The following is a 26,922-nucleotide window of genomic DNA, read 5'->3' as shown; positions in this document are numbered from 1 at the left end:
GCCCTCCTCCCGCAGGAATGGGGAACGGGCCCCCCAGGAAGCTGAGAAGATGCTTCGAGGGAGCAGGAGGCTATTTTCATCCTGGACACCGATGGGGCCAGCTTTAGTTTGAAAACCATTAACCTCTTACGTGGAACATTTTTCATAATAAAGCACAGTTTTGCAAGTTCTGTAATAAAGGACTAGCATGTAGACCCGAGTCCCCCGTGGATTTTGTTTCTTGTTCATAACTTCCAGGGTGGTGTTTGGCTCAAGGGAAGAGGGGCTTCGGGTTACTTATTTTTTAAAGAAACAGAACATTTTGAATAGAGCTGGGAGCTATTTGTGCATGCCTACCTTCCTGCGCCTCCTTCCCACGCAGGCTCAACTGCTCAGAATCGGGCATTCTGTGCACTCCATCGGTTTAAGGTTTGTACAGGGAATATCACGCTCTCCACGACCTCCTGAGGGTTGCTTCACTCAACACAAGTCTTCAGAACAACCCAGACTTGCAGACGTGGGTCTAGGTCATTAGCCTGGCAGCCGTGGAGGGTCTCACCGTGAGGCCACATGATGATCCCGTCCCCAGGCCTGTGCATCTCCACAGTCAGAGCACTAGCTGAGGCTTCATGTGTGCTGGTGACATTCTCCAGGGAATTGCTGGGAAACAGGATTTCGGGTCAAAGGGAATCAGAACCTGTAGCGTTCTGTTACTGTTCCCACCAGCCAGGGGTTCCGAGCTCACATTCCTGCCAGTTCTTTGGATTTTCACATTTAAAGTTTTGTTTTGTTTTTCTCCCTAGTATGGTGGTGTAGAATCGTAACTCTTTGTGGTTATATTTTGCATTTTTCTGATTAGTTATGAAGTTAAGTGTATTTTCATGTGTTTACTGACTAGGTTTCCTCTTTAAGTGAAATGCAAAATACATTTTTCTATTTTCCTATCAGGTTGCTTGTGTTTTTTATGTTTTTTACTAGTTCTGTATACATGATGGCTTCAAATTCTCTTTGTTTTAAAATATATCTTACACACCCTCTTTGAGTGTGTGATTTGTTGTTCTGACCTCTGTATGGCTTCTGTTGATGGGCAGCTTTAAGTAACAGCAAATGCACCCGTCCGAAACCTCCCTTCTTGTTTAGTAAACAGTGCACTTCTACAAAGTCATGAGGATATTTTCTTGTGACAGCCCCGATACCTGTGGTGTTACCTGCACATTCAGATCCTCATCGCCTGGTGTTGCGCACGGCTTGAGGTGTGGACCCGTTTCCACTCTGTCCCACGGCTCTCGCTGACTGCTCCGGGCTCCTTCCGCCTGCGCCCGTCTGGGACACCGGTCGCATGAACACGAGGTAATACGTTGTAGCAACTCTCAGTACTGATGCTCCTCCCTGAGATTTATGTCACTGTTAGTTTACTTGTGCAGTGACTTGGCTGGAGGTTTTTAGAATATTTAGAAGTCTGTTTCCCCTGCAGGGTGGAGCCTCGGGTCATCCCCTGGGGCCATGGTTCGGCAGACTTTCTTGACCCTCTCTCTCCCTGCTCTCTCTGAACAAGCTGGCCTGTTGTTGAGCTTATTGCTGTCAGAGAGCTGCCAGGTTCCTCTCAATTACTCATCACCAAATTCACTGTTTTTTAGAGCCCTTAGGCTTTCCCACTTGTTTCTTACTAAGTCAGTTCCTCTGTCCCCGTGGTCTGTCCCTCTGCCTGGGCATAATCTCTGAGTCACTGCTGTGGAGCTTGGTGGGAACCTTCTATCTGTTCTTCTTGGCTGTCTCCCCAGCCTGAAGCCTCCATTCTGACGACCCCAGTGCGCCAGCTGGGGGCCCCAGTGGTCTAAGCCTCCTGCCCTGAGGATAGTCTCTGCCTTACAAGTGGGGCTGGGTGGCAGATGGGACCTCTCGGCTGCCCTCGCCAGGAATCTGGCCTCTGCAGCTCAGAGCTGGAGGGGGTGAGGAAGGCTGGTATCCTGCCCCACAGGTGCTGCTCAGTGCTGGGTATGCTATCATGCCCTTCTGACTGGGAGGAGCAGTGGTGGAGGACCCCACTGCTGTGGCCACACCGTCTGGGGTGCAGGGTTGGGGGTAAAGAAGTCTGTCTGTCCCAAGTGCCTCGGATTATGGCAGGTCTCACTGAGATGCAGTAAATTTTCTTTTTTTTTTGGAGGCTTTGATTTCATTTATTGTTGTATTTCTTTTTTTTTTTGTAGATAATTATTTTTTATTGAAGGGTAGTTGACACACAGTATTACATTACATTAGTTTCAGGTGTACAACACAGTGATTCAACATTTATATACATGATAATTCTAGGTACCAGCTATCACCCTACCAAGTTGTTACAATGTTTTGACTATATTCCTTATGCTATACATTACATCCCGGTTACTTATTTATTTTACAATTGGAAGTGTGTACTTTTTTTTTTTGTGTGTGAGGGCATCTCTCATATTTATTGATCAAATGGTTGTTAACAACAACAAAATTCTGCATAGGGGAGTCAATGCTCAATGCACAATCATTAATCCACCCCAAGCCTAATTTTCGTCAGTCTCCAATCTTCTGAGGCATAACAAACAAGTTCTTACATGGAGAACAAGTTCTTACATAATGAATAAGTTACATGGTGAACAGTACAAGGGCAGTCATCACAGAAACTTTCGGTTTTGCTCATGCATTATGAACTATACACAGTCAGTTCAAATATGAATACTCATTTGATTTTTATACTTGATTTATATGTGGATACCACATTTCTCTCTTTATTATTATTATTTTTAGTAAAATGCTGAAGTGGAAGGTAGAATCAAAATAAAGGTAGAAAACATAGTTTAGTGTTGTAAGAGAGCAAATGTAGATGATCAGGTGTGTGCCTGTAGACTATGTGTTAATCCAAGCTAGACGAGGGCAATAAAACATCCACGGATGCAGAAGATTTCTCTCAGAACGGGGGGGTGAGGTTCTAAGCCTCACCTCTGTTGATCCCCAATTTCTCACCTGATGACCCCCCTGCGACTGTGCCTGTCTTAGGTTGTTCCTCCCTTGAGGAATCTTACCCGTCTCTGGCTAACCAGTCATCTTCCGGGGCCATACAGGGAAATGTGAAGTTGGTAAGTGAGAGGGAAGCCTTATTGTTTGAAAAGGTTAGCTTTTTACTTCTTTGCATACTTATGCCCTGTGGCTTCTATGCCCAGCATTTGTCTTGAGGTATCTTTACCACTTGGAAGAATTATGATACTCAGTAAATTTGATATGAGGCACGAATTCTATTTAAGGGTTGTAATTAGGAGGGAAGAAGAAAATCTATAGAAGTAGCAGGCGGGAGAAAACATGGGAAGATTGATTATTTCTTTGACATATCTTCTTGTAGAGTAACTTCAGCATGTATAGGTTTTAAACTACTAATTAAATTGTGCACACACATTAACATAATAGGAGTATAGTTACATAACCAAAGCATATCTGTAATTACCAGCCATCTCCAGTGAAACCAAGAAAACCATTAAGGCACCTTAGGCATTTGTGAAAACTTATCTATGATATGGTGGAGATTGTCCAACTGAACTTGAACAGTCTGAGAGAAATCAGACAAATTAAAACAACCCATTCCTGGGGACTGTTCACATCCCATATGTTCTTTTAACAGTAAATAGTCTGTGGTTGTAAGATTTTGGAGCGCTACAATTTGCACTTCTCCTAATTCTTGTTTGAGTTCCAACAGTATAGATCCAGTCAAATTTGTTGTTTTACTGTATGCACAGGCCAGCTTAGATATCTCCTTCCTCATTCCCATGGCAAGTCCATGAGCTGGTGGGATGAGTGCATCTACAGCTGTAGCAGTGCGTGGATCCTTGTTGGGGTTTTTTGATGATCATCTTCTGGCATGAGTCTTCCAGAGAGTGCTGATGTTGGAAGGTCTTTTTCATATCGTATCTTAATTCATTTTCGGGGTAGCCAAATTAGGCTTTGATCCTCTGTATAAACACAAACAGACCCTTTGCCTACACTTTTATATGCCCTTTATACCCTTGTGTAGAACTCATTGGAGGTCTCCACACAGGAACTGCCCTTCTTTTTTTTTTTTCTTTCTGGTGTCATTAATCTACATCTACACTTACATGACGAATATTATGTTTACTAGGCTCTCCCCTATAGCAGGTCCCCCCTATAAACCCCTTTACAGTCACTGTCCATCAACATAGCAAATGTTGTAGAATCACTACTTGCCTTCTCTGTGTTGTACAGCCCTCCCTTTTCTCCTACCCCCCCATGCATGCTAATCTTAATACCCCCCTACTTCTCCCCCCCTTATCCCTCCCTACCCACCCATCCTCCCCAGTCCCTTTCCCTTTGGTACCTGTTAGTCCATTCTTGAGTTCTGTGATTCTGCTGCTGTTTTGTTCCTTCAGTTTTTCCTTTGTTCTTATACTCCACACATTAGTGAAATCATTTGGTATTTCTCTTTCTCCGCTTGGCTTATTTCACTGAGCATAATACCCTCCAGCTCCATCCATGTTGCCACAAATGGTAGGATTTGCCCTTTTCTTATGGCTGAGTAGTATTCCATTGTGTATATGTACCACATCTTCTTTATCCATTCATCTATCGATGGACATTTAGGTTGCTTCCAATTCTTGGCTATTGTAAATAGTGCTGCGATAAACATAGGGGTGCATCTGTCTTTCTCAAACTTGATTGCTGCATTCTTAGGGTAAATTCCTAGGAGAGCAATTCCTGGGACAAATGGGAAGTCTGTTTTGAGCATTTTGATGTACCTCCATACTGCTTTCCACAATGGTTGAACTAACTTACTTTCCCACCAGCAGTGTAGGAGGGTTCCCCTTTCTCTACAGCCTCGCCAACATTTGTTGTTATTTGTCTTTTGGATGGCAGCCATCCTTACTGGTGTGAGGTGATACCTCATTGTAGTTTTAATTTGCATTTCTCTGATAATTAGCGATGTGGAGCATCTTTTCATGTGTCTGTTGGCCATCTGTATTTCTTTTTTGGAGAACTGTCTGTTCAGTTCCTCTGCCCATTTTTTAATTGGGTTATTTGTTTTTTGTTTGTTGAGGCGTGTGAGCTCTTTATATATTCTGGACATCAAGCCTTTATTGGATCTGTCATTTTCAAATATATTCTCCCATACTGTAGGGTTCCTTTTTGTTCTATTGATGGTGTCTTTTGCTGTACAGAAGCTTTTCAGCTTAATATAGTCCCACTTGTTCATTTTTGCTGTTGTTTTCCTTGCCCGGGGAGATATGTTCAAGAAGAGGTCACTCATGTTTATGTCTAAGAGGTTTTTGCCTATGTTTTCTTCCAAGAGTTTAATGGTTTCATGACTTACATTCAGGTCTTTGATCCATTTTGAGTTTACTTTTGTATATGGGGTTAGACAATGGTCCAGTTTCATTCTCCTACATGTAGCTGTCCAGTTTTGCCAGCACCATCTGTTGAAGAGACTATTTCGCCATTGTATGTCCATGGCTCCTTTATCAAATATTAATTGGCCATATATGTCTGGGTTAATGTCTGGATTCTCTAGTCTGTTCCATTGGTCTGTGGCTCTGCTCTTGTGCCAGTACCAAATTGTCTTGATTACTATGGCTTTATAGTAGAGCTTGAAGTTGGGGAGTGAGATCCCCCCTACTTTATTCTTCTTTCTCAGGATTGCTTTGGCTATTTGGGGTTTTTGGTGTTTCCATATGAATTTTTGAATTATTTGTTCCAGTTCATTGAGGAATGTTGCTGGTAGTTTCATAGGGATTGCATCAAATCTGTATATTGCTTTGGGCAGGATGGCCATTTTGACGATATTAATTCTTCCTAGCCACGAGCATGGGATGAGTTTCCATCTGTTAGTGTCCCCTTTAATTTCTCTTAAGAGTGACTTGTAGTTTTCAGAGTATAAGTCTTTCACTTCTTTGGTTAGGTTTATTCCTAGGTATTTTATTTTTTTTGATGCAATTGTGAATGGAGTTGTTTTCCTGATTTCTCTTTCTGTTGGTTCATTGCTAGTGTATAGGAAAGCCACAGATTTCTGTGTGTTGATTTTGTATCCTGCAACTTTGCTGTATTCCCATATCAGTTCTAGTAGTTTTGGGGTGGAGTCTTTAGGGTTTTTTATGTACAGTATCATGTCATCTGCAAATAGTGGCAGTTTAACTTCTTCTTTACCAATCTGGATTCCTTGTATTTCTTTGTTTTGTCTGATTGCCGTGGCTAGGACCTCCAGTACTATGTTAAATAACAGTGGAGAGAGTGGGCATCCCTGTCTAGTTCCCGATCTCAGAGGAAATGCTTTCAGCTTCTCGCTGTTCAATATAATGTTGGCTGTGGGTTTATCATAGATGGCCTTTATTATGTTGAGGTACTTGCCCTCTATTCCCATTTTGCTGAGAGTTTTTATCATGAATGGATGTTGAACTTTGTCAAATGCTTTTTCAGCATCTATGGAGATGATCATGTGGTTTTTGTCTTTCTTTTTGTTGATGTGGTGGATGATGTTGATGGACTTTCGAATGTTGTACCATCCTTGCATCCCTGGGATGAATCCCACTTGGTCATGGTGTATGATCCTTTTGACGTATTTTTGAATTCGGTTTGCTAATATTTTGTTGAGTATTTTTGCATCTACATTCATCAGGGATATTGGTCTGTAGTTTTCTTTTTTGGTGGTGTCTTTGCCTGGTTTTGGTATTAGGGTGATGTTAGCTTCATAGAATGAGTTTGGGAGTATCCCCTCCTCCTCTATTTTTTGGAAAACTTTAAGGAGAATGGGTATTATGTCTTCCCTGTATGTCTGATAAAATTCCGAGGTAAATCCATCTGGCCCGGGGGTTTTGTTCTTTGGTAGTTTTTTGATTACCGCTTCAATTTCGTTGCTGGTAATTGGTCTGTTTAGATTTTCTGTTTCTTTCTGGGTCAGTCTTGAAAGGTTGTATTTTTCTAGGAAGTTGTCCATTTCTCCTAAGTTTCCCACCTTGTTAGCATATAGGTTTTCATAGTATTCTCTAATAATTTTTTGTATTTCTGTGGGGTCCGTAGTGATTTTTCCTTTCTCGTTTCTGATACTGTTGATTTGTGTTGACTCTCTTTTCCTCTTAATAAGTCTGGCTAGAGGCTTATCTATTTTGTTTATTTTCTCGAAGAACCAGCTCTTGGTTTCATTGATTTTTGCTATTGTTTTATTCTTCTCAATTTTATTTATTTCTTCTCTGATCTTTATTATGTCCCTCCTTCTGCTGACCTTAGGCCTCATTTGTTCTTCTTTTTCCAATTTCGATAATTGTGACATTAGACCATTCATTTGGGATTGTTCTTCCTTTTTTAAATATGCTTGGATTGCTATATACTTTCCTCTTAAGACTGCTTTTGCTGCGTCCCACAGAAGTTGGGGCTTAGTGTTGTTGTTGTCATTTGTTTCCATATATTGCTGGATCTCCATTTTGATTTGGTCATTGATCCATTGATTATTTAGGAGCGTGTTGTTAAGCCTCCATGTGTTTGTGAGCCTTTTTGCTGTCTTTGTACAGTTTATTTCTAGTTTTATGCCTTTGTGGTCTGAAAAGTTGGTTGGTAGGATTTCAATCTTTTGGAATTTACTGAGGCTCTTTTTGTGGCCTAGTATGTGGTCTATTCTGGAGAATGTTCCATATGTGCTTGAGAAGAATGTATATTCTGTTGTTTTTGGATGTAGAGTTCTATAGATGTCTATTAGGTCCATCTGCTCTACTGTGTTGTTCAGAGCTTCCGTGTCCTTACTTATTTTCTGCCCAGTGGATCTATCCTTTGGGGTGAATGGTGTGTTGAAGTCTCCTAGAATGAATGCATTGCAGTCTATTTCCCCCTTTAGTTCTGTTAGTATTTGTTTCACATATGCTGGTGCTCCTGTGTTGGGTGCATATATATTTAGAATGGTTATATCCTCTTGTTGGACTGAGCTCTTTATCATTATGTAGTGTCCTTCTTTATCTCTTGTTACTTTCTTTGTTTTGAAGTCTATTTTGTCTGATATTAGTACTGCAACCCCTGCTTTCTTCTCGCTGTTGTTTGCCTGAAATATGTTTTTCCATCCCTTGACTTTTAGTCTGTACATGTCTTTGGGTTTGAGGTGAGGTTCTTGTAAGCAGCATATGGATGGGTCTTGCTTTTTTATCCATTCTATTACTCTGTGTCTTTTGATTGGTTCATTCAGTCCATTAACATTTAGGGTGACTATTGAAAGATATGTACTTATTGCCATTGCAGGCTTTAAATTCGTGGTTACCAAAGGTTCAAGGTTAGCCTCCTTAGGATCTTACTGCCTAACTTAGCTCGCTTATTGAGCTGTTATATACACTGTCTGGAGATTCTTTTCTTCTCTCCCTTCTTATTCCTCCTCCTCGATTCTTCATATGTTTGGTGTTTTGTTCTGTGCTCTTTCTAGGAGTGCTCCCATCTAGAGCAGTCCCTGTAAGATGTCCTGTAGAGGTGGTTTGTGGGAAGCAAATTCCCTCAGCTTTTGTTTGTCTGGGAATTGTTTAATCCCACCATCGTATCTGAATGATAGTCGTGCTGGATACAGTATCCTTGGTTCAAGGCCCTTCTGTTTCATTGCATTAAATATATCATGCCATTCTCTTCTGGCCTGTAGGGTTTCTGTCGAGAAGTCTGATGTTAGCCTGATGGGTTTTCCTTTATAGGTGACCTTTTTCTCTCTAGCTGCCTTTAAAACTCTTTCCTTGTCCTTGATCTTTGCCATTTTAATTATTATGTGTTTTGGTGTTGTCCTCCTTGTATCCTTTCTGTTGGGGGTTCTGTGTATTTCCGTGGTCTGTTCGATTATTTCCTCCCCCAGTTTGGGGAAGTTTTCAGCAATTATTTCTTCCAAGATACTTTCCATCCCTTTTCCTCTCTCTTCTTCTTCTGGTACCCCTATAATACGGATATTGTTCCTTTTGGATTGGTCACACAGTTCTCTTAATATTGTTTCATTCCTGGAGATCCTTTTGTCTCTCTCTATGTCAGCTTCTATGCGTTCCTGTTCTCTGGTTTCAATTCCATCAATGGCCTCTTGCATCCTATCCATTCTGCTTATAAACCCTTCCAGAGTTTGTTTCATTTCTGTGATCTCCTTTCTGGCATCTGTGATCTCCCTCCGGACTTCATCCCATTTCTCTTGCGTATTTCTCTGCATCTCTGTCAGCATGTTTATGATTCTTATTTTGAATTCTTTGTCAGGAAGACTGGTTAGGTCTGTCTCCTTCTCTGGTGTTGTCTCTGTGATCTTTGTCTGCCTGTAGCTTTGCCTTTTCATGGTGATAGGAATAGTTTGCAGAGCTGGGACGAGTGACGGCTGGAAGGACTTCCTTTCTTGTTGGTTTGTGGCCCTCCTCTCCTGGGAGAACAGCGGCCTCTAGTGGCTTGTGCTGCGCAGCTGCGCGCAGACAGGGCTTCTGCTTCCTGCCCGGCTGCTATGGAGTTAATCTCCGCTGTTGCTGTGGGCGTGGCCTGGCTCGGGCTGCCCATTTACGAGGCGCTGGGTTCTCTCAGGTGCGGATGTGGTCTGGATGGTGTCCTGTGTCCTCTGGTCTTTATTCTAGGAAGAGTTGTCTTTGTTATATTTTCATAGATATATGTGGTTTTGGGAGGAGATTTCCGCTGTTCTACTCCGCTGCCATCTTGGTTCCAAAATTTTCTTGAACAGACATTACTTCAATTGCTTTGTGCCCTTTAAACAATTTCCAGTGACTTGTCATGCTAAGAAATAATTGTCACCAGTTATGGCTGCCTCACTGGGTAGTTCACCGGGCCCACCGGGCTCTTCACACTGCTTGGCCAGAAGTCGGCTTTTTACTTCCTTTGCATTTTCTTCTTCTGTCAGGTGTGCGTGTGCTTAATTTTATTCACTCTGCCTTCCAGGTGACTATGTCTTTCCACAGCTAAGTCTCTTTTGCGATTTAACTCACTCATTGAGTTTTTAATTTCAATTATTGTTCTCATTTTTAGAAATCCCACTTGGTACTTTACTAAAACTATATGGTCAATTTTGATAGTCTCTTGTTCCTTCAGTTTTTACTTCTTTATTATATTGAGCATGTTTATATTCTTGGATTTGACGATTCCCCTCTCCAGTCTCCAGAGCAGTTCTCTCCCCTGCCTTTTTAGCTTCCATTGACTCTAGATTGGGGTGGCTGTTTTCCTCAGATATTTAGTAATTTAAAAAATCAAGTTTATCTGTGGGGAATTCTCTGTGGCCCGATTTTAAAATACCTCCAGAAAAGACACATGTTTGCTTCTGTCAGGAGCCTGGAGATTGCTAAGTAAGGATTTTTCACCTTTTATTTTTCTGCAACACAGGCAGTGTGGCTTCTAGCCCCAAACCACTGGGTACGTTGTCTTCTAGGAGAGAGTCCTTCCTTCTTCGAAGCTCTAGCGTCCCTCTCCCGCATCAGATATACTGCAAGGCGGTCCTCGGCCCTGTCCGCGGGAGGCGCTGGGGTGACACAGGCCCCCTGCCCGCCCCCTGCCATGCTCCTCAGCCGTCTCTGACCAACGGTACTACAGCTCAACGGCTGTGTGACCTTGGGTCAGTCTTTAAAAAAACCCTGAACTTCAGTTTTCTCAGGTTCCTGTAACATGGCCATGTATCAAATCAATGTCCAGTACAGTCAAACTACTTCTTTCCTTTTCTCTTTTCTGTCATACTCTGTCACCCCAGCGTAAAGTGATTGTCAAGCCAAGGCTGTTAGAAACCCTGAAGTGTTTATTTAAATTGGATGAATGCTCTACTCACAATATTGTAATGGTTTCTTTGGAAATGTCTCAACTTTTGATCTTACTGCCGCTGACTTACTGCATCTCTGATATGCTAAGAGGGCAGACAGCCTAACAGAAGTCCTCGACATAAAAGAGCCTCCATAGCTGGTGTAATAAATCTTCAACCAGAGTTCAAGTCACTTTTGGCTTTGCGTCATTCTGAGAGCAAGGTAAGTAGCCCGTCACAGGATGGCAGCCTGCACGGATGCAGCCCGTCGAAGGCCTTCTGTATGTCAGCGTTTAAGCACCGCTAGAGGGTCCTCACCTCGCTGGAGTCTTCCCGAGACTGTGGTGTCATGTCCTCCGAATGTTCCTCAAAAGATAAAATACACTGATTGCCCGTTTATCCCGAGTCCCATACATGTAACGAATGCCTTTGCTTCTGTTGCCAGATGCTCTGAAAGGGGATTAGACTTTAATTAGCAGCCAGTGAAATTCGCTCCCGTGTTTCATCGTAATGGGTCTGCAAGCTGTCACAGCCTCCTGTTCATCCTTCTCCTGGCTTAAAGTGTCCGTGTCCTTGGCAGTCACAGGCTGGGGAATGTTCAGGGAAGTCTGTTTGCTCCTGTTCAGGATGGCAGCCCCTTCTCGCCCATTTTCCTCCAAGAGGCGACGACCTGATGACTTCTGGTCCTGAAGGTTTCCTCAGGAGCTCATCTGTGGCTCACTTACCTGCCCACAGAGGCTCCCGGACCCTCTGGCAGCTGGTACCAAAGGTCCCCGGAGAGCTTGTTAGGAGGCAGGCCTGCTGTGCCTCGAGCGCCCCTGCTCATGAATCTTACTGGGAACACCGCACAGATGTGCTTGCCCACTGGCAAGCTGTGGGGCAGGTTCTGCCGCTGTGAATGGCACAGGAGACGATGCCAGGGAGGAGACTTAGCTACTGTAGGCAGGATGGGGCCGTGTACCATGCCAGGGAGTGGAGGGCAGAACCTACTCATCCACCAGCCAAACCTCCATCCATCCATTCATCTATCCAAGCATTTAGACTTAATTAATTGATTTCTTTTTTTTTTAAATTCAGTAAGCATTTGAAGACTCAGCCTGGTGCTGGGGCTACAAAGTAAGACCTGGTATCACCTTCAACTTTCTCCGTCTCCTGGCTGAGACTGACGGATAAGCAGTGCTTCACTCTATGGTGTGAAAAGTGCCACGATGAAGTGGAGAGGAGAGTGAGTGGCGGGTGACCGGGGGGCTCTCTACAGAACTCACACCCACGTGGGCCTCAGACCAGGGGGACTGAGTGGGCCTGAGCTGCTCTCCCCCTGAGGGGCGGGTGTGGATGTACTCCTGGCGGGTGGAGATGGCAGGAGGGAAGGCAGAGGTGCGCAGGGCTGCATCTCTAGGGGCTTGTGCTTCATTGTCCGGGGGTGGGGGATGCAGCGAAGGGGTGTGATGACAGCCAGAACTGCACTTTGACATCCGTTCTGGACGCCCTTTGGTGAATGAAGAAAAGAGAGCAGATGCGCGGCTTCTGCTAATGCCCAGGCAGGAGGTGCCATGTCCCGAGCCGACGTGGGTGGTGTGGGGTCAGAAGGGATGCCTTCCACGGGGTGTCTGTGGCGGGGTGTGAGGGAGCCCCGTGGCAGTGATGTGCGACAAGGGTCAGGTACCTACTGCTGGCCCCTGCAGGCCTGGAAAATGGGCTGAGGCAGGAAGGGCGTGGGTGTGAGCGGCACACAAATGATGGCCGTCGGCGTACAGCAGGCAGGGTCAGGCGTCGGTGGGGTGTCCAGGCGGAGAGGGCCTGCAGACAGTCGGAGCCACACCTGAAGCTCGGGAGGGCGGTGTGGACTGCAACGACCAAGGGGTGGGGCAGAGACCCAGAGGTGACCATCCGCGGGACATGGGGTGACTGGCAGCAGCTGTAGAAATTCTTGGATTTTCTGGCCCTATAAAGATGTTCAAGCTTATTAATTAATATTTCTAATAGCCACATCATAACGATGGTCATAGTAAGTTTGTGGTGAGCTAAAATGTAGGAATTTCCCCACCAGAACTGTTGATGATTCAGGCCTCTCCCATCTTGTTTCTGGCTGACTGATCCTCTGAGTTCGAGTGCGGGACCTCACATCTGGCTGTGTTTGGTCCAACGCTGGTCTGTCTGAATTGCTGCCCCACCTGCCCGTGGCCCCCCAGCCCAGTGGCCCTGCTGCATGGTGGGCCGCCCGCAGCTGTCCCCCCCTGTAGGCTGTTGAGCATGGACCAGAACAGGTCCAGGGGACAGGGCTGAGGTGCTGGGGTGCCCCCTCCAAACTCCTGTGGCTGTGGCCCTCACCCCTGGGAAGTCACCTGTCCCCACTAGCTGGGCTCGCACCCAGGCTGGCTCCGGCTTCTCGGACCTCCTGCACCGGGAGCATCTGCGGTTGGAAGGAAGCTAAGACACCTGCTTCCCTCCAGAGGGGGAAACAGGAGCGGAGCCCCCTCTCTGTAAGGGGCTGTCTGAGCCAAACTCACAAGACCATTTCTGTGTTTTTTGAGGAAGGATGGCGAGGAATTTAGAAAATTGTATAGGTGGTTAAAAATCTTTTATTTCATTTTTCTTAAATATCAGATTTTCAAAGCCTGACAGATGATTTGGAGGGGAAGGGGTGTGTGGTGGAGGGTGGGAGTCCTAGTATGAACCATGTGACACCTGGTTCCTACAGGGGCGCACAGGGCGCCGGGCCAGACGGGCCGCAGCGCTCGCCCCTGGTGACCATTGCACTGGCAGAGCATGTCCCACTCGGCTGTGGGGGACCAGTGGCGGCACTGGCCCCACCCTCCTGTGTGGTCAGGGTGGCCTCTGCAGCTTGGGGAGGGGATGGAAATAAAACCGCCCACTGCATTTATCAGCCAAATTGCCTTACGTTAGCCAGTGGCAAGTAAAAGTTTTGCTGAGAACGACCATCTCCTGAAGTTCGTTAGCCATCTGAAAAGCTGCAAATCAGGCATGATTTCTGCTTTTGTCTGTGTGTCCTTGGGAACATAGACGTGCAGACAAAGCCAAACTCGGCTGGAAATGGGTAGCAATGTGCTCGCCTGGACCCTCAGCCTGTCTTTTCCAGGATTTATCACCTCCCCCCACCCCACTGCCTATGGACACCTGTCCACTCACCTTGTCTTGCTCTGTCCACTGGGGCCTGCAGAGGTGCAGGGCCCTCCCTCCCCATTTGGGGCAGGCCCCAACCTTCTCCTCTTTCTGAAGGTGAGGCTGGTGATGATGTGCCTGTTGAGCTGGGACCTGAAGCCTGAATGGCTGGGCACGGGGTCTGGTGGTCACACTAGCCTCAGAAGACTGCTTGTCCTCAGGGCTGACATTTTGAACGGATGTGAGCCCTTAAAGGACATTTTGGCCCTGACCAGCAGGCAGGGAGGGACCCTGAGAGGGTCTTCCAGGGCTGGGCAGCCACACCCCACTGGCAGGTAAAGGTCAGGTTTGGGAAGTGCACACAGGTAGAGGGAAGCTGCCATATGCAGCCAGGTTTCAATAGCTCAGAAAGCCACCGGGCGCTCCCCAGGGCCGCCCCAGTGCCTTCTTGAACTTCAGATACTTTAGCATAATCATCTCAAGCATCTTTCTCAGAAGCTGAGCTTCCCTCTCATGTGCTTTGTCATGTCTCAAATGCTGTGTGCTGTTAGAACACCACATAGTGGGTCTCTTCCGTCAGGTGAGTGTGGACAGACATTTGGGACAATTGAGGAGATGGATGGACTGGATGACAATTTTCACACTCCTCACAGAGTGGTTTTGTCTCTATTAATGCAGAGTAGCAGATCGGGCATGGCCCTGTGCCCTGCAGCATGAAAGACTGTCTGCTCCTGTCCTTTTACAGATGAGGAGCTGAGGCCCAGAGATGGGACGGGATTTGTCCCAGGCCCCAAGTCCTGCTTCAGGGCCACAGTGACCAGACTGTTTACCTGGCCTCCTGCCTCGCGCCTCCTAGCTGGCAGGTGGCAGCCACCTGGTCCATGTGTGTGGTGGATGCGTGGTGGGCATCTGTGGGGATCGAACGGGTCCAGGGGGTCCCTGCGGGGACAGATCACCCCACAGGTGGAATTCTGCTGGCTTCTGAAGTCCCGCCGTTAGACGTCTTGCTGGGGTGCCTTCTGACCAGCAGACCCCTGTCCATCAATGCCTGTCATTGACAAGCTACTGCAGACGGGTTTTGGGGTGATGAGTGCTGATCTTTGCTACACACTCCCAACAGGTGATAGAGAGAGAGCGTGTTGGGCCGGGAGAAGGGGGAGGCTCGGCAGCAGCGGAGCCAAGCAGAGCAGGCCGTGGGCTGTAGGCGGGAGGACCTGGTTTCCCAGCCTCGCCGAGAAGCCCCAGGCCCTGGGTGCTGCCTGAATGCCCTGTGTGATCCGTGACATATAGGCGCCCTGCCTCCTGCAGCTGAGAGGGCATCTGGGAGCGAGGGCTTTGTAGAGAAGGTACAGACTCCCTGGCTTCAGGTGGTGGGGAACAACTGGGCCACTGCCAGGGAGTGGTGGGGTGGGGGGTCCAGCCGGGGCACATTCGTACTCCAAGAGGCACCCTGGGCTGGTCACAGAGCAACCGACGTCCTTCCCCGTGGCTGATGCCTCCGCCGGCCATGTGTTGGTTTCCAGGGATACCAGCGACCTTGGTTCTGAGCGGCTGCCTCCCCATCACCCTAGGCAGGCCTTTCTTGAGAGACTGGCTCAAAACATTAAACACCAAGACAAATTGCATTTGGGGCATTTTCATCTTGAACCTGCGAAACACAAAACGTCATACTCAGTGGTGAAAAGCTGAAAGCTTTTCCTCTAAGACCAGGAGCAAGACAAGGATGCCCAGTCTCACCACTTTTATTCAACATATTACTGGAGGTCCTGGCCCCAGAAATCAAACAATAAAAAGAAATAAAAAGCATCCAAACTGGTAAAGAAGAGGTAAAACTGTCACTATTTGAAGATGACATACTATATATAGAAAACCCTAAAAGTCCACCAAAATACTATTAGAACTAATACACGATGAATTCAGTAAAATTACAGGATGCAAAATTAATATAGAGAGGTCTATTGTGTTTCTATACAGTAATGTTGAATTAGCAGGAAGAGAAATCAAGAAAATAGTCTTATTTACAGTTTCATCAAAAAGAATAAAATACCTAGGAATAAATTCACCCAAGTAGGCGAAAGACCTGTATTCTGAAAACTGTAAGACTTTGATGAAAGAAACTGAAGGCATCACAAGTACATGGAAAGGTTACCACACTCATGGGGAGGAAGAGCTAATATTGGTAAATGGCCAGACTACCCAAACCAGTCGACAGATTCAATGCAATCCCTATCAAAATACTGTCTTTTTCACAGAACTGGAACAAATTAATCCTAAAATTTGCATAGAACCTCAAAGACCCCCCAAGAGCCAAAGCAATCTTGAGAAATAAAAACAGTCTGGAGATATCACAATTCCAGATTCCTAATTACACTACAAAGCTATAGTAATCAAAACATTAGACACTTGCACAAAAACACACACAAAGATGAGTGGAACAGAATAAAGAGCCCAGAAATAAACCCACAGTTATATGGTCAGTTAATCTATGACAAAGGAGGGAAGAATATGCAATGGGAAAAAATGTCTTCAATAAATGGTGCTGGGAAAACTGGAAGCTACATGGAAAAGAATGAAACTGGGCCACTTTCTTATACTACACACAAAAATAAACTCAGAATGGATTAAAGACCTAAATGTAAGACTTGAAACATAAAACTCTTTTCAAAGAAAACACAGGCAGTAAGCTCTTGGACATCAGCCTTGCCAATATTTTTCAGGAGTTGTCTTTCCAGGAAAGGGAAACATAAGCAAAAATAAACAAGTGGGACCACATCCAGCTGAAGGGCTTCTGCACGGCAAAGGCAGACATCAAAAGTGAGCAGGCGACCTACCAAGTGGGGGGAGGCATCTGCAAATGATGTATCGATAAGGGGTCAATATACGAAATATATAAAGAGCTCCTACAACTGTCATATCATGCTGATTACACACAAAAAGCAAATTATCTGATTCAAAAATGAGCAGAAGATCTTAATAGACATTTTCCCAAAGAAGACAAACAGATGGCCAACAGACACATGAAAAGATGCTCTGCATTGCTGATTTTATCAGGGAAATGCAATTAAAAACCACAATGAGATATCACCTCACACCAGTCAGAATGTCTAGTACCAAAGAGACAAATAATAAGCATTGGAGAGGATGTGGAGAGAAAAGGAAACTGCTGATGATGGGGATGGAAATTGGTGCAGCCACTATGGAAAACAGCATGGAGATTCCTCAAAAAATAAAAGTAGAAATACCATACGATCCAGCAATTCCACTTCTGGGTATTTGCTTGAAGAAAATGAAAACTGTAATTTGAAAACATATAAGCACCCCTCTGTTTATTGCTGCATTACCAACAGCCAAGATATGGAAGCAGCCCATCAACAGATGACTGGATATAGAGGAAGTGGCACATATACACACTGGAATATCACTTACCCGTAACAGAGAATGACATCCTGCCATTTGTGACAACGTGGATGGACCTAGAGTGCCATCTATGCTGAGTGATGGAAGTCAGAGAAAGACAAGTACCAGATTATTTCACTTATATGTGGAATCTAAAAAGTCAGATAAATGAACAAATAAACAGAAAACTGGAAATAGACTAAAAAATACAGAAAACAAAAAACTGGTTATTGCTAGGCAGGAAGGGGGTGGGGAGATAGGTGGAAATGAGGGAAGGGAATAAAGAGTTTCACACTTCCAATTATAAAATAAATAAGTCACAGGACAAAAGTACAGCATAGGGAATATTATCAATAATACTGTAACAACTTTGTATGGTGACAGACGGTAGCTACACTTACTATGGCGAGGCTTTTGCAATGTATATAACTGTTGAATCACTATTGTACACCTTAAACTCATATAATATTGTATACTTCCTATACAATAACAAAAAGAGATTTAGGTGGATGAAGCTTTAGTAATAATAGTAAATAATAAGAAGGCAGGGACCCGCCACCTCCCACTAAGCCCACCCAAACCGACAGACTGACGTAATGGTGTTCAGTCCAGGAGAAGCACACTACCACGTTGGCAATGACCCGGAGCCCCTCGCGGCCAGGCGGCACCAGCAGGGGCTGGGATGACTGCTGGGGGGAGGCTGGGCTCCTGCAGCCGCAGTGCATGTGGTTTCAGGAGGGAGGCCAGACCATCCTCTGGGCAGTCTGGGCAGCTGGGCTCACTGCCTGTCAGCAGGGTGGCTTCTGGAGAGGGCCTAACGATTAACTTTTGTTTTGCACGTGCATTCAAGTTGTCTTATTCAAATAAGGGCAGTCATTTCTGAAGAAACAGAGGCCTGTGTCTGGAGGTGAGGATGGAACGGCAGAGGCTGGGGTCATGCTCAGATTTCTGCAGCAGAAAGGCACGGGTGGGGAGGTGGCCTGGCTCAGGCATTTCAGATGCATTCCCTGGGGCCCCTGTTTGACAGGAGCACTGGGGTGAGGCCGGAGGCTGGCCTGAGGGTGGGCAGGGGGGACTGTGTCCTGGGCCCCACTAGAGCATTCACTGGAGACCGTCCATGCAAGAAAGGTGCTGTCTGCGATTTCTGTGTGTGCGGTTATAACAGATGCACTCTTTTGACATTTACTTATGCAGGGCTTTGTTTGAAAACCTTAGAAATCACTGAGTTAATTTAATCCTCTCTTTATGCAGAGCAGCTGCAGATGGAAAGAGTCTCAGTAGAGCACCCTGTAGGCTGCCCAGCGAGGGGGTGACAGACACCATGTTCTCAGCGCTAGCCCAGGCTTTTATTTATTTGGCTTAAACCGGGCAGGATCACTGGAGGCTGGACATGGCGCTCCCTAGGAGGTGCCCCTTGGCCGGGCTGTAGGAAGACAGCTGGAGGGGTGGCCATGGGCTTCTGCTGGAGCCCCGTCGTCCTGCGCCTGCTCCTTGGCTGGGGTACGTGGTGCAGGGCTCCGCCTTTCAAGACCTTTCCTAACTACAGAGGCTTGTCTTTTCCCTAAACTTTTCCTCAGTCAAAATAGGTCCTGGATCTGTCTTTTTGGATTTTTAGCCTTTGTTTCCAACCCTTGAAATATCTGTGCCTTCCCATGTGGTCCTAAAACTGGCATCGGTATCAGCTTGTTTGCAAAGCACAGTAGATTTTACAAATGGATTTTACAGGGACGACCCCGACTGAGGTTACAAGTAGCTCCTTGAAGAAAATCATTGCATCTGTAACACAAAGGTTGGCGGCCACGGCGGCTTGTCTGACTCACTCCCCGGAGGCGCGGCCGGCGGATGCCTCCCGCCGGCAGAATGCGCTGCTCCCACTGGCCCCTTGCTCTGCGAATGCCTGCCGCCCGGCTCGTCTGCTCTGCGCCGGGGCCAGTGCAGATTGTGGGCGCAGCAGAGAAAGAGGCTTGTGCGCGCGGATCTAAAGACCAGGGGGCCGGTCTTCAAATCTCCAGTGTGGCACCTCCAGCTCACGGACAGAGTGGCTCTGTGAGGCTGGCTGTGTGTCTCAGTTAACACTGCCCCCCACACCTCCTCCTAGGGGCACCGGTTTGCGTGCCCACATTTCATGCCCAGGGGCTTCATCAAAGCTGTGCTCTGCTCAGTTCAGGGATGTGGCTGATGTGTGCCCCGGACATCTGTGCTGCACCCGCTGGAATCCCCCCTGGGGCCAGTGGTGTAAAACAAAGGTTCTCTGCAAGGACCCTGGACTGTGTCACAGAGCAAGAGTGGCAATGTGGCCGGGCCTCAAAAGGACTGAAGTGAGGCTGGAACCCCCTCTCCACGTGTCTTGTTCTGTTTGGAGGGTGGCTTTGCCCCTCTGCCTCCCTGAAGCTAGTTTCTGCGTGCAGCAGGAAATGTGGTCGCCAAGTGCTGCACCTGCGGCTTCAGTCCCCTGAGAACCCAGCAGTTCCTGGGCCGGGGGCTGTTGACCCACCTTGGGCCTGCACATGGGCATGCATACACACATGCACACGTGTGCACACACACACATGGGCAAACCGGTGGGGAAGGTCAGGAGGCGTGGTGCTGGGAACACGAAACTAGACTGCTACACTGTGAGTTCATCCTGGACCCCGATGGGCCCACCCACCAATCAGGGCCCAGACGGGCTTGGCGGGCCCTCAACTTTAGGGCATAACCATGTGCAGAGACCCTGCATGACCCCACACAACACTGTACAGGGGCCGGCTTCTCGGGGTGAGGTGTCCTGCCACCTCCTTTGAGATCTTTTTGGGGCATCTGTGCAAAGACGAAATAACCCTTCCTCGAAGACTCTGAGATGCACATATTTAAAAAACATTTTGGCATCTCCCAGATGGGAATGGGCTTTGGGGTTGATGGCCTGCTGAGGTCTTCCCGGCGGGGAGTTTCCAAGCAGCACATAAAACACTGACGTCCTGTGTCAGTCGTGTTTCCATTTCAATGAAATGGGTCAGTTGCAGAGGCAAATTTCTTTGGAAACAACGAAAGCAAAGAACAAGGTAGAAAGACCGACCCGGCAGTCAGGGTGGGCGTGCGGCCTGGAGCAGACAGGTGCAGAGCTGTAGGGGAATCAGCCGGAGGGGCGTGAGCTTGTCTCCAGGGTCCTAACGCGGGGGGACAGGCGTGAGTTGGAGCCCGGCTGATTTGGGCCGGATGTAAAGTCAAGTGCCCTTGTGTGGTTTTACTGAACACCGAAGCCAGCCTTAGAAAGTGGCATGCAGTCCCACTCCACAGTAACGCCCAGGGTGAGGCGGACTCTCCATTTTCTGGGTGTCATTGTGAGGGTCTGCCTGAAAGCACAGGGTGGGGGTGAGTTGATTTCCCGTTACTTTGGAAGTGACTTCGGCTCCAGGTAACTGAAAACGCCCATTCAAACTGGCTTAAGCAGGAAGATAAAGGGAAGTTGGTAGTCAGATTCCACTGGGGCCCCATGGGATGCTGCCAAGGGCTTTTCTGCCACAGAAAACCTCACCTTCACCTGGAGGGAGTGAACCGCGTGGATCGCCATTGTTCTGGCGTGTTGGACTTTACATAGTTCAACCTACTACTTGGTCAGGAGGAAAACACTATGAATGGGAATGAATGCCAAATATTTTAAAGTTTCTTGCCGTACAAGGAATCCAGACAAGAAATACTTCTCCCCCAAATGGCCTTCCTAATACCCCCTCCTGCCCTCACCCCTCCTCCTCTTTGGGCCCCCTCCTGCCTCGCCCTCCCCTGCCCTTCCTCTGCCCTCTCCGTGTCCACAGGACTCTGCCACCCTCTGCCCCCTTTCCCTGCAGTCATGGTGCGGCCTGGGCCCTGGGGCCAGTGGCTGGGACCTTGGCCTGGGGACCCCCCGCCCTGACGGCGCCACGGGCCTAGCTCAGCGCCTGCTTCTCCTGGCCTCCCGGTGTCAAGCCCGGTGGCCGGAGAGGTTGCAGATCTGTGCGTGGGGTCCTGACTGATAGACAACAGGAGGCTGAGTGAGTCCTTCATCTCCTCCTTCCTTAAGACCAGTTTTACTGACGATAGATTCTGAATGCTTTCCTGAAACAGCAAGCAGAGAGAAAAATCTGCCTCGAGAGAGTCCCCTTTATACACATCTAAAACTGAAGTTAGAAGTCCCATAGATCTAATTCTCATCTACATAAGAATTTAACTGCCTGTTCCGTATATGTCCTACAGAATAGATGCACTAGTTGAAAAATGTCAAAGGACATAAAAATATGTCCAGTGCACTGTGTGTAATCACATCCCCAAAGGCCTCTTCATTTCATCAAGAGGCCCGTCGTGGCCGCCTCAGTCAGCTCACATGCAGTGCGGAGGCGTTCTGTGATCCAAGCCGTGCTCAGCCCACCAGGAAGAGTGTGGAATAAATCGATGTATTATTGCCCCCAGAGGGAGAAATGTGCTGATCTGTGGTGCTTGTTGGAAAGTCATCGCTAACGTTTACGTGACGGTATTCACTGAGTTTCTGCGTGAGTTTTATCATTTCATTTTATCCATAACCCCGTGGTGAGGAAACCGGCGTGCAGACGGGTGACACGCTTGCGCGGGGGCGACCCTTCCTGGAGGCACAGGCTGCGCCTGGCAGCGTGGTGCCCGGACCCGTGTCTGACCACGGCCGCTGAAGCCCCCAGGGGGCGCTGCGCCACCTTTCCTACAGCCCTTACCTGGTGGTGCAAGATCCCTGGGGCCTGAATATCTGCGCTGCCTGCCGCCTTCGGCCTCCCTGATTCATCTCCGGCAAGTCTTCCCTGAGACGGGAATCTCACGGCCATGACGCTTTTTGGCCCGTTACCCTTGCATTTTGCTTAGATTTTAGAAACCAGAGAGGGTGAAACAGCCTTTACTTCCATGACCAGCTCTGTGGTTGCTGGCAGAGTGCCCATGTGTCCCCGCCCGGTCCTGACATGAGCTGCAGGAGGTCTTCCCTGGTCAAGCCCCAGGGTACACTTAGCATCATGCCGTCCACACTCGTGACTGCAGAGGCTGGGATGTGCGCCGCCACGTTCCCTGGGGAACCTTCCAGAAGACTGGCACCCAGGGGCATGGTGAGGGTGCCTGGGGCAACTGGACTTGCGGTTCATGTACACGTGGGAACAGACAAGTGCACGAACTCAAGCCGTCTCGAAGTGGCTGTTGGGAGAGAAGCACATAGTCCCTGTGCTGTCCCCCCATGGGGTGCAGACAGCAAGAGGCCCAGAGAGGACAGCGCTCAGACGGGCGCTGGGGCTATGAGGTGGGCTCCTGGGATGCGGGGTTGGCAGGATGGCTCTGGAAGATGCTGGGTCCTGCTGAACCTCTCCGCCGAGTCTGGGGCTGGAAGCCGCGTGGGTCTCGGGTGTCCTGCCTCCTTGTCCTGCCTCTGTTCAGGGCTGGGGGGCCTGGTGAGGACTTGGTTAGTCTCGTTCTCAAGCCTGTCCACCCATCTTGCTCATTTAGATTTTTTTTTTTGGCAGCAGAGAGAGAATATCTGCCCACAAAGTCCGTGTTGGAGATGAGACCTGGACTGTCAGTTGCCTGTTCTGGGCGAGGGGAAGAGTGTTTTGGAGGTGTTTGCAGGGCCCATAGACCCCCCATTCTCGGGAGTGTTAGGCTGAGGTCCGGGGTCCCTGGGCTCCTGCCCCTCAGGGTTCACTGGGCCGGGCTGGGCGTCGGGCTTGCTCACGCTGGGGCGGGAGGCGGACCGCTGGGGCCCGGGCCTGCGCCAGCTCCAAGGGCTTTTCTGCCATAGTAACCGGGCCCTTCTAAAGGGCTCACAAGACAGATTTTCTTCTAGATCTGTGCGTTGGGAGAAGCTTCGCTTTTTCTAGGGCCCTGGCACATTCTACTGCTTCACAATTTATTCTGTAACTGCCTGTATTTTCCTTTTTGCATATTCACCAGGATGCTGACCGCCAAGCTCATGCTCAGCTTCAGGGTGAGAGGCTGGAGCTTGGACTTCTACCCTCAGAGTGGACTCAGTGCTGACCTCCCACGATCTCTGAGAACACTTATTTACATTTTTCCCATTTTTGCATGCTAGTAAACTCTGTCAAAACCTCAGCGGAACAAGTCAGCAGCAGGTGACACACATTTAAGAACTCTGTGATCTCTGCTCAGGCCAGTGGGTGCCAGACTCCCCAGCAGGAGGACAGGGGCAGAGCATGGGTGCAGCCGCTGCGCACAGAGGGGCAGGACTATCGCATGGTGCCGCCAGGAGTCTGGGAACTGCACCCTGGTGCTCAGTGCCCATGGGGGGTGAACCTTACCCGACCGCTCGGTTCCTGAGTCAGGAGCCTGCTCCGCCTTCGCCCAGGTGGTCATCCGTGTTGGGTGAGACGGAGTGGGATCAGCACCGGACTCAGCGTCGCAGGAGGTGTGTCTTAAATGAGACCCATTTGCTGGGTGCTGAGCAGAGGGCCCGTGACACCAGGGACGAGCCACCACAATCATTATTATTATGCAATCAGATCTCCCAGAAACCGTGTGCAAACAGAGGTTTCTGGAATCCTGGGAAAGAGAATGTGGCTTTTGAGCTCACTCACTGGAAGCTGAGCTTGACCAAGTCAGCCGGCTGGAGGGATACGAGGCTCTCACAATACTGCTTCAGTTCAGCTTTCAGGGTTATCAGTGAGGCCCTCCTGGTGACATGCGTGTGGCTTAAACCCAAGACTGTAAGCCCTACGGGAATTTGGTTCACTTCACGCGTCAAGGTGACTGTACCTTGAGAAATGTTTTCGACATAACTTTAATTTTGACCTTTACGTAGAGTGTGACAAAAGTGTGCTTTTATAATAGATATTCATGCACGACAGACTTTCCACTGTCACCTTATCAGACTTCCTGGCTGTGCAGCTGTTCAGGTGTGTAAAATAAGCCATCACTTATTTTTATGTGCTTGGCAGGGACATTTTATGGGGATTGAATGGAATTTCCTCTTCTTTTCCCATACCGCAGCCTCTACAGCACAGGCCAGGGGAGAGCGCAGGGCCCTGCCTCCCGGGGTCTCACTGCCTGTGACCCGGTTGACCTCCCACCCGGAAGGACTTGTGCCGGGGACTTGGCCACACTTCCCCATGTCCTCTGATTTAAGATCCTTTCTGTAATGTATTTAAGAAACGGTAAAGATTCATGTAGGAATGCCTGCTGGGTCCCTGGCCTCCCTCATCAGTTGGGAACATTTTCCCTCCTTAACCTCACCCATGTCATCCAGACCAAGGAGTCCCACCAGAAGCTGGCACTGCAGAAAAACATTTTTTTTAAGATGAATCAAATAGAGTTTTAAAAAAATTGAGGTAAAATTTGTACAACACAAAATGTATCATTTTAACCGTTTTCAAGGGTACAACCCAGTGACTTCTAATACATTCACAATGTTGTCCAGCCATCATCATGAGTGGCTGAATTCAGAACATTTTCATCCCTGCAAAAGAAGCCCCATGCCTGTGGAGCATCCCTCCGTGCCGCCTTCCCCCTGTGCCCTACGAGCATCCCCCCACCCACCTCCCACCATGCCCGTCGGACGTCCCTCCTGTCCTCCCTCCCTTCATTGCCCAGCAACAACTCATGTGCTTTCGTCCCTGTGGACTTGCGTATTCTGGGTATTTTGTATAAATGGACTCATACGGTACTCAGCTTTCTGGGTCCAGCTTCTCCACTGAGCATGTGTTCATGGCTCACCCACACTGTAGCATGTACCAGCCACTCACTCTTTTTCATGGCTGAATAATATTCCATTGAACAGATATACCTCTGTTGTGTGTCCATTCATCCCTGATGGACATTTGGGTTGTTTCCACTTTTTGGCTGTGGTGAGTAATGCTGCTGTGAACATTTGTGGACACGTTTTTCTTTGACCCTCTGCAGAATCCTTGGTGCAAATAAACTATTGGGTCTTATTTGAAAGAGTTGATGATGCTCCTTTTGGTGATTGCCTGTTATTAAAACTTTGCTTCATTAATTGGCTGCTCTGGGATTTGTTTCTCCTCAGAGAAGGTGTATTTTGTTAGATGCAACAGTGATCACGTGAAGGTGTCCTTGAAGGGGCATAATACTCAGCGTCCCCCTCCCACGCCCGAAAGTCTGCCCAAGTCCTGTCTCGGCCACGTGGCCTCCCAGGCGTGGGCGGGACTGTCCTCTCCTCCCTCCCTCTCTCTCCCTCCACGTTTTTCAAGGATTCTCTGATGATACTTTCTGAATTCTCCTGCTACTGTCTTTATTTCTTCCAGAACCATCTCCTGTTCTCTTATTTGATCTGATGTCTTGGGCGTTGAATCAAGGATGTCAGGCTCCTCGTCTGAGAACCCGTTTTTTTTTTTTTTTTAATTTTGGTATCATTAATCTACAATTACAGAAAGAACATTATGTTTACTAGGTTCCCCCCTTCACCAAGTCCCCCCACACACCCCTTCACAGTCACTGTCCATCAGCATAGTAAGATGCTGTAGAATCACTGCTTGTCTTCTCTGTTGCACAGCCCTCCCCGTGCCCCCGACGCACTATACATGCTGATCGTATGCCATCTTTCTTTTTCCCCACCCTTATCCCTCCCTTCCCACCCATCCTCCCCAGTCCTTCTCCCTTTGGTAACTATTAGTCCATTCTTGGGTTCTGTGAGTCTGCTGCTGTTTTGTTCCTTCATTTTTCCTTTGTTGAGAACTCATTTTTAGCAATCATGGATTCCTGAAACCGAGAATGGGCCAAAACACAGGGGAACAGACCTCATGGCCTCGTGCCAGGTCGCCCTGTGTGGGTCTGGGCTTCTGTGGGTCATGTTCATTCTCCCCGAAGTGGGGTCAGGCTGATGGGGCTTTGAGTTGTGTGGCTAGGAGCGTGTGTGTTGGGGGGCAGAGGAAGACGTGGACGCCCTGCCACCCTCCCTCTAGCGGTGGCTTCACCATCTCCCAACCCTGGCCCCCAGCTTGGTGCATGGCCTCTCCCGGAGAAGGGCGAGCAGGACCATGGGGAGATTAAACAGTACGGCACACGAGCCTTCGCCAGAGTCTGGGGTGAACACACATGGGAGTGTCTTTGCTCTCCCTTGAGGCGTGGCGCTGAGGCAGGTGAGGATGTGCGTGTTGGAGGCCCCGCACACCTGTGGGCCAGGCCCTGCATCCTTGTGGGAGAGGAACACCCCTTGCCACTTACCCACTGGGGCCCCTCCCTCTTCTCTACAGGTTATCACTCGGGGGCCCCTCCCTCCCCTGTACAGGTGCTCACTGGGGGGCCCTTCCTCCCCTGTACAGGTGCTCACTGGGGCCCCTCCCTCCCCTGTACAGGTGCTCACTGGGGGCCCCTCCCTCCCCTGTACAGGTGCTCACTGGGGCCCCTCCCTCCCCTGTACAGGTGCTCACTGGGGGCCCCTCCCTCCCCGGTACAGATTCTCACTTGGGGGGCCTTCCCTCCCCTGTACAGGTGCTCACTGGGGGCCCCCTCCCTCCCCTGTACAGGTGCTCACTGGGGGCCCCTCCCTCCCCTGTACAGGTGCTCACTGGGGGCCCCTCCCTCCCCTGTACAGGTGCTCACTGGGGCCCCTCCCTCCCCTGTACAGGTGCTCACTGGGGGCCCCTCCCTCCCCAGTACAGATTCTCACTTGGGGGGCCTTCCCTCCCCTGTACAGGTGCTCACTGGGGGCCCCCTCCCTCCCCTGTACAGGTGCTCACTGGGGGCCC

The 26,922-nt window shown here is 48.5% G+C and overlaps 1 long non-coding RNA gene across 1 annotated transcript in view; it reads left to right on the top strand.

Annotated features, from left to right (window-relative positions):
• The first annotated feature begins 1,167 nt into the window (after positions 1 to 1,167).
• LOC130680635 (uncharacterized) overlaps positions 1,168 to 26,922 on the top strand; it is a 73,558-nt gene continuing 47,803 nt past the window's right edge. The window contains exon 1 of the long non-coding RNA XR_008993670.1: positions 1,168 to 1,329. This is a non-coding gene — a long non-coding RNA (uncharacterized LOC130680635). The remainder of the gene's footprint in view (positions 1,330 to 26,922) is intronic.

This window comes from Manis pentadactyla, chromosome 14 (genome assembly GCF_030020395.1).
Source record: "Manis pentadactyla isolate mManPen7 chromosome 14, mManPen7.hap1, whole genome shotgun sequence".
Lineage (NCBI taxonomy): Eukaryota > Metazoa > Chordata > Mammalia > Pholidota > Manidae > Manis > Manis pentadactyla.
Note: the sequence above shows the minus strand (reverse complement) of the source record. Positions and strands in the feature narration are given on the sequence as shown.